General features: G+C 45.9%; 1 protein-coding gene across 35 annotated transcripts in view; it reads left to right on the top strand.

Annotated features, from left to right (window-relative positions):
- The first annotated feature begins 261 nt into the window (after positions 1-261).
- EPB41L3 (erythrocyte membrane protein band 4.1 like 3) overlaps positions 262-12,361 on the top strand; it is a 94,513-nt gene continuing 82,413 nt past the window's right edge. For 12 of the 35 annotated variants that reach the window (XM_072034743.1, XM_072034746.1, XM_072034745.1 and 9 more), the window contains exon 1: positions 546-720. The gene's annotated coding sequence lies outside the window, so the exon portion shown is untranslated. Of the gene's footprint in view, positions 406-542; positions 757-873; positions 896-2,986; positions 3,142-12,361 lie in introns of those variants that run through there. The other 23 variants (XM_038174213.2, XM_072034733.1, XM_072034732.1 and 20 more) reach the window with 9 other exon arrangements.

Below are 12,361 nucleotides of genomic sequence, written 5' to 3' on the forward strand. Positions count from 1 at the left end.
GACGCTTCCTGACGTGTGTCGGGTTGTGGTTTGTGTTGTGTTAGGCGCACTAGCAAAACTCCAAAGTCATCTTCAGTGTTACATCGCCCTTTATGGCTCAGGAGCCAATGCGCGCTAGGACCTGTGTTTCTTTCTGCTTTGGTGATGATGATGAGTGAAATAGGGTCCAGATTTTGAAAGCATGTGGTTTGTCACTTGAAATTAAAATCTAGAAGGCTGATACTCCCCCCTCCCCAGCCAAAATCCCGCAGGTCAATCAAAGCCAGACCTTGTCAGCATCCAGCTTGCTGGTTTTAAATTCACAGGCAGCCTCCTTATCGTTTGCAACTGCAGCAGCTAAACTTCTCCGCAGAGCAGAAATCACTTCGCTGAGCCAAAAACCGGCCGGACCCCCCCGGGGTGCAGGTGGGGCTCCTTGCTCTGTGCATGGGGTGCATCCCCTCAGCGCCCCCCTCTCCCCCTGCCAGCATCCAGCATTTGCCTTTTTTTTTTTTTTTTTTTTTTCCCCTTGGCGTGAGCTTTTTTTTTTTTTTTTTTTTTGCCTTTCCTTTTTCCCTCCCTCTCTCCGGAGGAGCCTGCACAGCCCTGATTTGCTGCGGAGCGGCGGAGCGAGGCTCGCCCTGGGCAGAGCCGGGCTGCTGCTGACGCGTGGCCGCCGCCGCCGGGAGCAGCCCCGGTGCCACCGCCACCGGTGCCACCACCCCCGGCACCGCCACCAAGGTACCGCGGAGCCCCTGCGGCACGGGAAAGCGGAGGGTATGCCCGGGGGGGGCGTTGCAGATTGCACACACCCCCCCTCCGATTTTTTTTCTTTTTTCTTTTTTAAATTTTTTTAATCCACCTATTTATATAAACCAGCAGAGAAGCGAGCCCCGCTCCCAGGAGCCATTTTTAAGTTGGCAGCCGCGGATTGGGGGGGGGGGGGGGCTGTGCGGGATGCCGGGGAGGGGGGTGCTGGGGGCCGGGGGGTGTGCGGGATGCTGGGGGAGGCGGCGAGCGGTGCCCCCGTGATGGGAGCCGGAGGGTTGCTGGGGGGCGGGGGGGGGAGCTGCGCCCTTGTGGCTGGGCCGGAGGGGCTGTGTGTTTATGTGTATGGGGGGGAATGCAATTTTATTTATATTTAGAGCATTATTTTTGTAGCAAACTTCACCAGGCGGCTCGGGCGCCGCGGGGGGGTGGGTGGGGGGGAGGCGTGGAGTGGTGGGGCACAGGCGGAGCCCCCCTTATCCTCTCCGTGGGGCGGGGCGGTGGGGCTGCCCCCACACGCACACACACTCTTCTCCTCTCCCGTTGCCTTGCGGTGGCTGGGGGGGCTGTTTCCCTCCTCCCCCCCCCGGCCGTGGCTTCTGCAATGCGGCGGGTGTGGTTATGCACGGAGCTCATCGCAGCCCCGGCCCGCTGCAGTGCCTGCGCCGCGCCCCCCCCCTCCCCGGGTTCCTTCCCCCCCTTCCCTCCCCGGGAGGCAGCGAGGGGTCCCCCCTGCTTTACTCTCCCTTTCGGGGGTCGCAGACGCCGGGCCGGGGCTGCCCTGCGGAGAAATCACGCGTGGGGGGCTGCTTGTCACTCCCAGGTGTGGTGTGGAAGTGGCGGTGGCCAGGGGGAGATGGAAAAATAAAAATAACAAACCCCTAGGGCATCCCCTGGGAGACCCAGCCTGTGGGTGCGGGGGGCTCCGTAGCTCTTTTTTCTTCCATCAAAGAGCTGAAACTTTGTCAGATACAGGGAGAAGCCTGAAAGCTCGCACCCCTGTCATCGTTGCAAGTAGCAGAGCGCGTCTGATGTGGCTTTGCACTTTCCTGATTTATTTTTTTCTTGGAAGCGGAGGGCGTCCTGCTTATAGCGCCGAATGCCGTTTTGCAGCCTGTGCTTGTGTTTGAGGCAGAAAGTATTTCCCGAGCTCGACATGCATGTTAGTTAGAAGTAGAAGGAAAAGTACCTGCTTCATTGGAAGTCTTTGCAGTCAAAATAAATGCAAGTCAGAGGTTGTGCTTGCCAAAGAAAATCTCTAGGCTAGGTGTGTCACACGTGCGTCCGTCTCTTTGCAGTGTGGCAAGCTGAACTCTCGCCCTTTCATTTTACTTTTAATAATATCAGTGTTTTCTTTGTCACCAGAAAGCAAAAAGACTTATGTGTATATATATATATATATAAAAAAAAAAAAAAAGTTTCAATCTCGTAGAAAATAAGCAACTAAGCAAAATATGCTTTTGACCAGCAAAGATTCATCAAATTTCGTCAAGTATGTACTTTTCCTCTGAAACTACAGAGGAAAAACTCCTCTGTGGAGCAGAGCATGGAATGACACATGGTCTGATTTTTACTGTTCCTTTGGGGACCCAGGAGTTGGGCTCGATGGTCCGTGTGGGTCCCTTCCAGCTCGGGTATCTGTGATTTTATGAAAGCTCAAGCTCATCCTGCCGCATCAGCACTGTGATTGAATTCACCGGTCTTGCTGCACCTCTATGTGTACTCCTGTGGTACACAGAGAGGTGAATGCTGCTGTGCTGCTCTCCTTGGGCTGGAAACTTTCAGCTCTGCTGCTAGGATGAGACCTGTACAGAAGTAAGGGGAGAAGACAGCTCGAGATGCCCGCATTAGGGTAGGAGCTGTTGGAAGTTTATTTGCAGCACTGCCTGAGCAGGAATGGAGCCCACGGCATGCCAGAGCCCTGCTTGCTGCAGCAGCGAAGAACCAGACGCAGTGAACTGGCGTGCATTAAAAATACATCGCCTTTATTTCATCGGGCCAACACGGCCCGCGCCTCTCCCCGAGCTAACTCCGTGCAGCCGCATCCCTCCCATCCCTCCGTCAGCAAGGCAGCCGATGGCCTTTTTCTCCCCGGAGGCTGCCCCGCGTGACGGGGAACTTGTCGGATGCGTGTCAGGAGCTCAGCCGATGGGAGCCAGCCTCTGCGGTGGGCAGGTTTAGCCTTTGGAGGAGGAGAAGAAGAGGAGGAGGTGGGGGGCAGCAGGGTGGGGCACCCCTCCCCAGCATCCTGGGCAGGGCAGGGCTGTGCCTGTCTTCAGGGGAACCACAGCGAAAGGAGAGAGGGTTGATTTTAGTTTGGGTTTTCTTCTCTCTTCCAAGAAGGAGCGAGTGAAGGTGAACCTCCGACTTACGTAATTCTTGCATTAAAACAGGGTGAGGTCTTTTTTTTTTTTTTTTTTTTTTGTCTGAAGGGGAAACCTTTGATAAGAAAGTTACTGCTCATGGGTTTTTATTTGAAGGCTGAGGTTTTGTTTTGCTTTTTATAGATAATACAAGCTCTGATGGTAGGCTTGACCCACGATGGCATGCTCTCACCTACGTTTTGTTAGATTTGTTGTCCTGTGCGTTTGTCGCGAATTCCTTGGGGGCAATGCATGGCGGCTTTTTTAAATATGTAAAATGTCACTTCTGTGTATTTCAGGCATGATCTGGAGTTAACAGAAACTTCTTGAAATGTGTTAAATGCGCTATTCACAGTGGGTGACATTCAGGCTTGTTTCATGGAAATCTCATGTACCAGTAAAGGGCTGTCTGTTGTCTCAGAGAAGACATCAAACCATTTACAAGTGGTTATAAAAGAATACTTGTTTCTCATGAGATGAAGTATCGTTTTTATCTCCCAAGCTTTAGCGTTATCAACATGAGAGCATTTATAACTGTTTTTCACGTTGAAATACATCCTGCAGTGTGAATCTGTGTATGTTCAACGCGTGTTCACTGTGTGCTGGTCTTTGAAAACAAAGGGTCAGTCCACGCAGGGAGGGCTCTTTCATGAGTCTGCAGGAGCTGTGCTTTTCTCAGTGTGTATTATGGCCCTAGGATATTGTGTTTTAGGATCTGACTTGTCACATTTTTAACTGGAAATATGATTGAAGAGTTTGAATTGTCAAAGTATTTTGTTCAGACACAACTTCTCTCTTATAAAGTGAAACCAAATGTGTGTATAACTGAGAAATATGATTGCTGTCAAATAGGCTGAAGATTAAGCCAAAAACATTTTTATTTTGTTTTATTGTTATTGTTTTTTTTTTTTTCTGAAGGATCATGATGGATTGTTCTTATCTGGTACAAAAGTTAGAGTATGTAAAGTGGTGATACCAGAACTACACTTAAGGAAATATCACTAAGCATTTTGAATAAGTACAGTAAAGGAAATTTTAAAAGAGGAGAAATACCGAAAAGTTGGAAGATTATCTCAGTTTTTTGGATATCCAGCGCTTGCCATTTCCAGTGATGAGGTAGTGGTCCAGGTCTAAATGTGGATGCAGCTGCATAGCCCTTACTCTCACATTAGCTGGCTGGAAACACCCAAAGAGAAATGCTTGTTTTCTTTGGGAAGATCTCCAGCCAGTGAAAGGAACAGCACCAGCAGCGGAGAAGAGGAGCATAACCACTTGTCTTGGTTTCAGTAAGAGAGTCCTATAGGCCCTTTGCTCCTGTGCCTGCCATTATCAGTAGTCATCACTGTAAGCATCAGTGCAGAGGAAACTCAGGAGGATTGCTGAGAACTAGGTATCCGTGGAGAAATGGGTCAGTATTTGGGACAACCGAGTTAATCTGAGACAATGTGCCGTACAGCCAGCAAGCTCCGTATCTCCTGCTCCCTTCCTGAATAAGTGATGTCATGAAATGTTGAGTAATGGTCAGCTTTTTGTCTCTGGAGCAAAATGAAATCTTTACTTAATATTTGGTCTTTATTTGAATGTATTAGCAGAGCTGCTCATTTTTAAATAAAGTGGATTAAACCTGGAAATAAATTTATCTTCTAAATCACAAATCTATTTGCATCCTACAGGACACAGTGTATGAAACGGCAACATGTAAATGAAAGTTTAAAAAGCACACAAAAATAAAAATGGGGAGGAAAACCCCTTTATATATGGACCCCTTCCAGTTTTACCCTTTCCTTTATAGACCTTGGAAGTACTTTGTGTGCTGCAGACAGAGAACCCCTTTCAGTGGCTTTGCTACCTATCAAAAGTGATCTGTTCGCGAGCCGAGAAACAAAAGCAGTACTGAAGTGCATGTGAGGATCACCCACCAGATGTTTGATCCTGCTGAGGAAAGCCTTTAGCTTGGAGGGTTAGAGAAGAATGTGGAAGCTGGGGACTGGGAACATGTGTGTGTGGGGGGCAAGGGGTGGAATAAATTGAAAGCATCTGTGGATATAAAGAAAATCTGGGGGAAAGGGAGGGGAGTGTTAGCGAGATCTAGTGCTGGCTACATGCACGCACACATGTATTGGTATGAAATATGTGCTTACTGACAACGTGGTGGAAGTGATAAGTCATTGCGCTGCCTTAACGGGTTAGAGACAATGGACAATGGTTGCTGTTGCACGTTAAAAACCCAGCTACTGAGGCACAGCATGTGTCCATCCATCACTTGGCTTTTACTGCAGCCCGTCCCCCAAAGCAGGAGCTGGGTTTTGGTCTCAGCAGTGCTGGCTGGGAGATGGGCAGTGAGGAGTGAGTTTTTTTGACGTGGGCATGGATGCCTTGCAGGCTCTTTGTCGGCGTTGTGTTGTTGGAGGATGAGCCATGTGGTGGGCAAGAGGAGAAGAAATACACGCCCCCAGGCCCCTAGCAGAGCAGTGGCTTTGCCTGGCTCCCAGCTGCCCTCTCCCCACCTCCACATGTCCCCTTCCCATGGCTGTGGTCACCACTGTGGTGTCCCTTCCTCTGGGCTCACCCGTTGGGTCCCCAGGGCATTGCTGGTGGCAGTGGAGCAGGAGTCCCTGGTGAAAGTCTCCTTGTTTACTCCATGTGAACATGAGGGCAATTATGTCTAACGCCTCCTGGTTTCCTAGGACATACTGGCTGCAAATAAAATCTCCTTTAATAAGCCAGAGAATGCAAACAGGCTGTGAAAAACAAAAATGCTCTACCAGACCTAGAAAACATATGTTTATGCTAGCTGAGAGACCTGTTCTTGCACCCCTACTCGCATCGGGTAGCGTCTTTGTCTGCGAGCCTTCCCACGGAAATCGGTAAGCCTGCCCATGAGGCAAGGCTTGATCTGGGTTAGATAGAAACATCAAGATCCAACCCTACAAACTGTAGCTTAGGTCAGGAAGCTGTAATCTCTCAGAGGACCCCGGAGATGATTACTTCACCACGTCTGCTGAATTCATCACTGTTTTCTTTCAATTGAATTACGGCTGTTGCAGAGCAGGGCTTTGGGCGTGCAGCGCTCCATCCCTCCGCTCTCTGGTGCTATGGGATTGCTGCAGGCACCCCACAGCTGCATGTGGGTGGGTACCTGAACGTATGCATCTGTGCAAACCGAAACAATGCCATGTGGGAAATGTGTGCACCAAGAAACCCAGTATCTCTGGTTTATTCCTCATAGGTGATGCTTAACCTTACAGTATCAGTAAATACGAGGTTTGGTTTGAAAAACAGAAAAATGTGCCCTCAAAAGAAAAAATTCTTTTCAGTTTTGCTAGATGGTCTTGGTAGCCGAGGCACTGCACAAATTAAGGGGTTTGTCTTGGCTGAAGGGGTGCAGGGATGGCTGGGAGGAGTGCAGCATGACCCAGCACATCACCCTGTGCCTCAGCAAGGAGTAAAACAGAGGTTTCAGTCTTGCTTTAGACACTGGCACTAGACAGAGTTGCCTCTTGCTGAGTAGTTTTCTATAACAGGTAACTAATTTTTTTTTTTCTGGTACTTTGCTGGTTTAACCATTTATCTGATAGGCAAATGCTGATGCAAAATCTTGTGGGTAAAAAAATACAGAATGGTAGGCCCAACTGCAGGGCTTAAAGATGAAATGAAATTGCTGATTTTTATGTTGGAACTCACATTTTCCATTTTTTCTCTCCGGTGGATCATTCCAGAATACTGAAAGTTTTGGTTAATTATATGTGCTTAAAGGAAAACACTATAATGTAGTTTCCATGTACTGGAGCATTATTCTTGTACAGCTGGAGCTGGCAGCCTTTCATTCCCTTACCACCTCCTTTTTCTCCTAAAAATAGCAGCACACTACAGTGGGATTACAGGAGAGGCAGAAGAACGTTTCCTGAGCAACAATTTTTGCCGGATGGTAGTTGAGGTAGCACCACGAGCAGATTTTGGAGGAGTCAGAGGGAGATAGGAATAGATTGAAATTGGACAGAGGCAAAGCAGGGTGGAGAGGATGAGAGTGGGTGGGTGGGAAGCATACTGTAGTGCCACCACGATGTGCTGGGCTATGTCACAGTCTGCCTGGGGAATCAGGAGAAGCCTCACCACTTGAATCATTTAGAAGTTGCTGAGACAGAGCACTCAGCAGCACAACATGGGGAACAAACTCACGGCGCGCGTAGGAGACACGGGCAAAATGACCTAATTTTCATCTCTGATTTTTATGATTTATTAAAGAGTTTTTGCAGGCTTTCTTCTAGCAGGCTTAGAGATGGAATTTGAGGCACGGCAATTAGGAGAGTCCTTTAATTCTGTGCCAGCACGCTGTCGGCTTTTGATCACTTACTTGCCGCGGTAGCATGCGAAGCAGCGGCAATTCTCCACTGCAGCACACGCAGGTAGCAGATGGGCCCTGCTCTGTGTTAGTGCCCTGGTTTTGTCCTGCCCTCAGTGCCACTAGTAGTGTAGATAGATCGTATATGTGTGTATGTATAGAGACTGTACAAGTATGTGTAAGAAAAATAACTTATTAATGTTACAGAGTAGACATTTGGAAAAAGTAACAGTAAAAGAGAGAGCTCCCCCCCACCAAGAAAATACACTTACCATGCCACCCTCTTCACTGACACCCTGAAGAACTAGAGAATAGTTGGTTTGTTTCAGTTTATAGCAGTCCTGGGAATCCCTTTCTTCCCATAATGGGTTAGCAAAGAAGAGCCGGCAGATAATGCTGCCCCCCACACTGGCTGACCAAGGACAGGAGAAAAGGCGGCACCCAGCTCCTCCATGAATGTATTAAACTATATTCAACTTTCTGTCCACATAAAGTGCGTGCCTACTTGCATTTGTATGTAATTAAGTGTGCCACATAATTAATTATTGCTATGGTGAAATACTATTATCACCAATTTTCTTTGAAAATCCTGCCTTTCTCTTGAATGTTGGTGTCAAGGTCATTATTTCTGTTCAGTACCCACTGGCCAGAATTCTTGCAAAACCAAACCAAAATACTCAGAATTTCACAATGTTTAAAGTTCAAAAGTATTTTATCCTCATTCGCTACTGGTGTGACACATATTTCTTGACTTGTTCTTCAATGTGTGAACCTATAACTATTTTTCTTAGACTCGTATCATATATGAAATATGAATATACTACTTTGCAGCTTCTCTACTAACATGGTAGTGCAGAGCAGTAAAGCCACTCCTTTCCTCAGCCTGAGGGGACAGTGATTGAATTAAGGATGCTGAAATGAAGAATAAAAAAAAAAAAATTCTTCTCTTTCAATTTTTACCATCTTTCTGCTGCTTTGCTATTGGAAAAGACATAAAATGTCTCTTTCCAGTATATGGCAAATGGTTTGGTTTTGGGGTTAATCCTGGAATCAAGGCAGTTTAGTTTCTGCATTGCACTGGCCAAAGGAATACAGGCACTTCTGCAACAGGAGTGCCTGCATTAAAGTAAACTCTCTGCCTTGTTTTGTACTTGCTGTCTCAAGGTCCACTTGTATTTTTGCTTATTCCATATGCAGACACATTTGTTGTGTTTTCCACAGTCCTTTGTTATTCCGAATCCTCTCACCACACTAGCAGTTTGGTTATTGCTTTTTATTTTGCCGCTTGCGTGTGTCTTGCATTTTCCATGGTCTAAAGCAATGCTTTCTAACTCTTGCTGGTGTTTCTTCTATCTAATAGCAAGGTAGCTGGTATGAAAGGAGATGTTCCCTGTGACCTTCTGATCCTCAGATATTGTTTTGAAGAATGCAATCAGTGTAGTTTTGCTTCCTCCTTCTGACCAATTTGTGGAAATCAATACAAATGCTTAGTACCTCTGCAGACTTGTAAGAAATCTTGTTCTGCTCTTTATTCGAAGTGAAAAATGTCGATGTGTAATAGATGATGCAGTAACAAGCCAGTATGTGCATTATAAATTTACAAATTACCATAAGAAGATATGCCATTTTCTGTCTTCCAAGCAGTTATAAAGGGATAAAATAGATGCATTTAGTTTACTAAAGATTCTTTGCTACATGCTTTTAGGTCACTCCAGGGCTACCTGTGTTCCTAACTTGCAGAATTACAAGTTTGCTTCCTTAGTAGTATCCTCTGTGCCTGTGATATTGTTGAAAGAAGAAAAATCACTGCAGGATGGAACTTGGCACACAAATCAAGGACTCAGCCAAGGAAACGCATTGTCTGTTAATTTTCTAAACAAAACTAGTTCAGCTGAATGCAAGTGTGTTTGCCTGTTTTGTATCTGGTTTCCACTGGTTGTATTTTGATTTTTGTAACATAGATATGATAAGCAATTATTTCTGCTTACGTGGCATTGTTTAAAAAATACTAGTGGTTAAATATTTCTTAATTAAATGTTGGCTACTGAGCCTGAAAAAAACTGTTCAGAAATTAAGAAGGGGTAGTACAAACATGAACAAGAGTCTGAGTAAGTGTTGGAGTGATAAACAGGATTATTTCCTACTTAAAAACATACCAGTTTGAGAAGTTGGCTGGGAAAAAGCCGCTCTTTGACAGGGCATGGTTAAGGCCAACATCTTGAGATTCTCAAGAGAGGAATCCTGCTTTCTAGTGGTGTTTGGCCTTTGTTTTAAGACCTTGTAAAATCTCTAACCTAGTATTCTGAAATGACAGTATATGGAAAACCCATTTTAAGTTACTCTGGACATTTTTAGAACTTTATTTCTTTCTGAGCTCTAGTTAAACATGCAGTAGGGAAATTATTTATCAGTAATATTACAGAGATATGAAATTAGTACTGAAGTGCAATATTTAATGTCACTTAAGATAGCAGCTCTGCAAACTGCATGGTATCGTCAGGAAATGACGATGAGGCAGGACAAGTTTTTCTGTTACTCACGAAGAATTGGCATGTGCCATTGCTGGCAGTGGGTACTCAAATGGCCTCACAGCCTGTTATGTCACTCCTCATCACAAGGAAAAGGCAGCTACTTGAAAAGTTAGTGGGAGCTTGGAAATATGTATGGCCTTCAATGGGGAAATGGAGGAGTGACTGATAGCCGGTGAGGCTTCCACTCACGCGTAGGTGAAAAGCTCCAGAAGTCCTTCCTGCCAAAATCCCTTCGAGGTGTAGATGAAGCCCTCAACAGTGTTCCTGTCTCCTTCCTGGCAAAACATGGTGTTTCCTATCAGTGGATTTGCTCAGGGTCCTGCCGTGCTTTGGAAAACCTCTGCTAAGCTATGAGCGAGAGATGGAGGATGAAGGTCCTGGCACCCTCCTTGCTGCAACGCCTGCAAGGAGAACTGTTTCACCCCAGGATGCCGAGGCTTCTCCTTCCCCACCTCCAGACTTCCCTGTAGTAGATCTGGTGGGTAGGTGGCTGTCTGTGCTGCTTGATCCTTTGTTGTAGACACCACAAAGATTAATAATTCAGTTTGTCAGGTGAAAATTTAAATTGCTGCAGTCGCACCTCTTGTAGAGTTATCCTGTGATTAAAACTGACAAACAGTTTTCATTGAAATGTTGTTTTTGCGTGTTCCTAACCTTTCAAAGCGTTTGTGTTTGAAGCTTAAACATGCCATCCGCACTCTTCAAAATTCACCTTTAAAAATATGTTTAATATAAGGAGGGAAGAAAGTTTCACCAATGGTTTAGAGAGAACTGAAAGTGTGTTTGTTTCTACTTGAAACTTTGACCCTTCTTGCCTTGCCGCTAGGAACAAGCCATAGCTGTCCAAGCTTTGAATTTTTACACCTGTCTGGTGTGATCTCTTCACTGAGGAGTGATGCTGTTAGACTTGATGAAACCAGAATGATTTATCTTCTGGTAGTCTCCCAAAATAGTCTTAACAGTGGTTGATAAAGGCTGAGCAGTCATTGAAATATTTTGCAACACTAAAACCTTAAGGCATTTAGCAGAAAGTCAGGAAGAAAATCAGCAATCTCGAGCCGCAGGATAAAATTTAAACTGAGTGCGTTCCTTTCCTGCGCTCCCACTTTGTTTAAATAGCAGATAACTTTCTGCAAGGGTGCAGCCTTCATCTTGTATGAAACCAGCCTGCAGCTTCAAAACCGCAAAAGCTGCATCTGAAGAGCTCGCTTTATCTCTGCCACGTGAGACAAAATGCAAGGCCAAAGCACGTTGTGACTCCCAAACATGTTAAGAGGAAACAAGAGGGAGGCTGACCTGCAGCGTTTCAGGGTTTCCAGCAACAGGCGACGTGGTTGCTTCGGGACCATGTGGTATTGGGAATGCTGATGGACCCTTGCCAGTTGTGTTATGAATGGATCTTGCTTGCTGTTTGCAGCGATAGCACTGCGGCAGCTGAGCAGACGTTGCCCTGCTCTGGAACAGATAATATTTGGAGACGGGGGGGGCTGTTTTGCTTTGTGGGATCGAGGGTGCTGCACGTGGTTGTCCAGCCTTCATACTTGAGGGTAGGGGAGCTTTGGACTTTGCAGGTGTCTCAAACTGTATTTCCACTGGGGCTAAGTGTAACATGAGTTTGTGGATATTCAGTGGCATTTTTTTTGCCACAAATCCACGGGGGTTATGGATCATCATCCTCCTGCAGCCTGCGGTGTGAGCATGCCGGGCATTAGTCTGCTCCAACCTGATCTGCTTGTCCCAGTGAGGCCATGCAGTGCTGTAAAAAAAACTACAGGGCTCACTTCAGACATCCTCTCTTCTTCTTTTTTTTTTTTTTTTTCAACTGGGAAGCCAGAGATTTTCTTACAAAATATTGAGTCCTCTTGAACACCGCAGCAACTGCATCCAACAAAAAAAGTTGCCAACCAACTCTGTGTAGAAAGGTAATCATTTACATGAATGTAAAAAACAGATTTTCAAGACCAAATTGCTGACCTCAATTTAGCATTGCAATCCAAAGTAAGATGCTTGGTTTTCACTGTGTTTATTCAAAAGATCTTTCCAAATCCTAATTCTTTCATTGTAAACTCTGGGATTGGATCAAGCAGCTGAGTAAATCCTGGTGGATACGCATTTCTTGGCAGTGGATTTGCCATGCAAAACGTGTGAGCACTTGTACCTTTCACCCATCAGTCTTCAAGCCCTTTGCACTCCACCTATTGGCACTATAAAAAGGTATTAGTTTAATTACTTGCTCATTTAATTTCCTTGGTAAAAGATGAGACAACTTGTAAGTAAATTGAAGGGTTTGGGCCTAAAACCTGTAAGCATAAGAGGCTTTGGTCCTAGCCCGTAGTCCTAGAACTTGGAAAAAGAGCTTTTTAGGGACTGCTTAGAAA

This window comes from Anas platyrhynchos, chromosome 2 (genome assembly GCF_047663525.1).
Source record: "Anas platyrhynchos isolate ZD024472 breed Pekin duck chromosome 2, IASCAAS_PekinDuck_T2T, whole genome shotgun sequence".
NCBI lineage: Eukaryota > Metazoa > Chordata > Aves > Anseriformes > Anatidae > Anas > Anas platyrhynchos.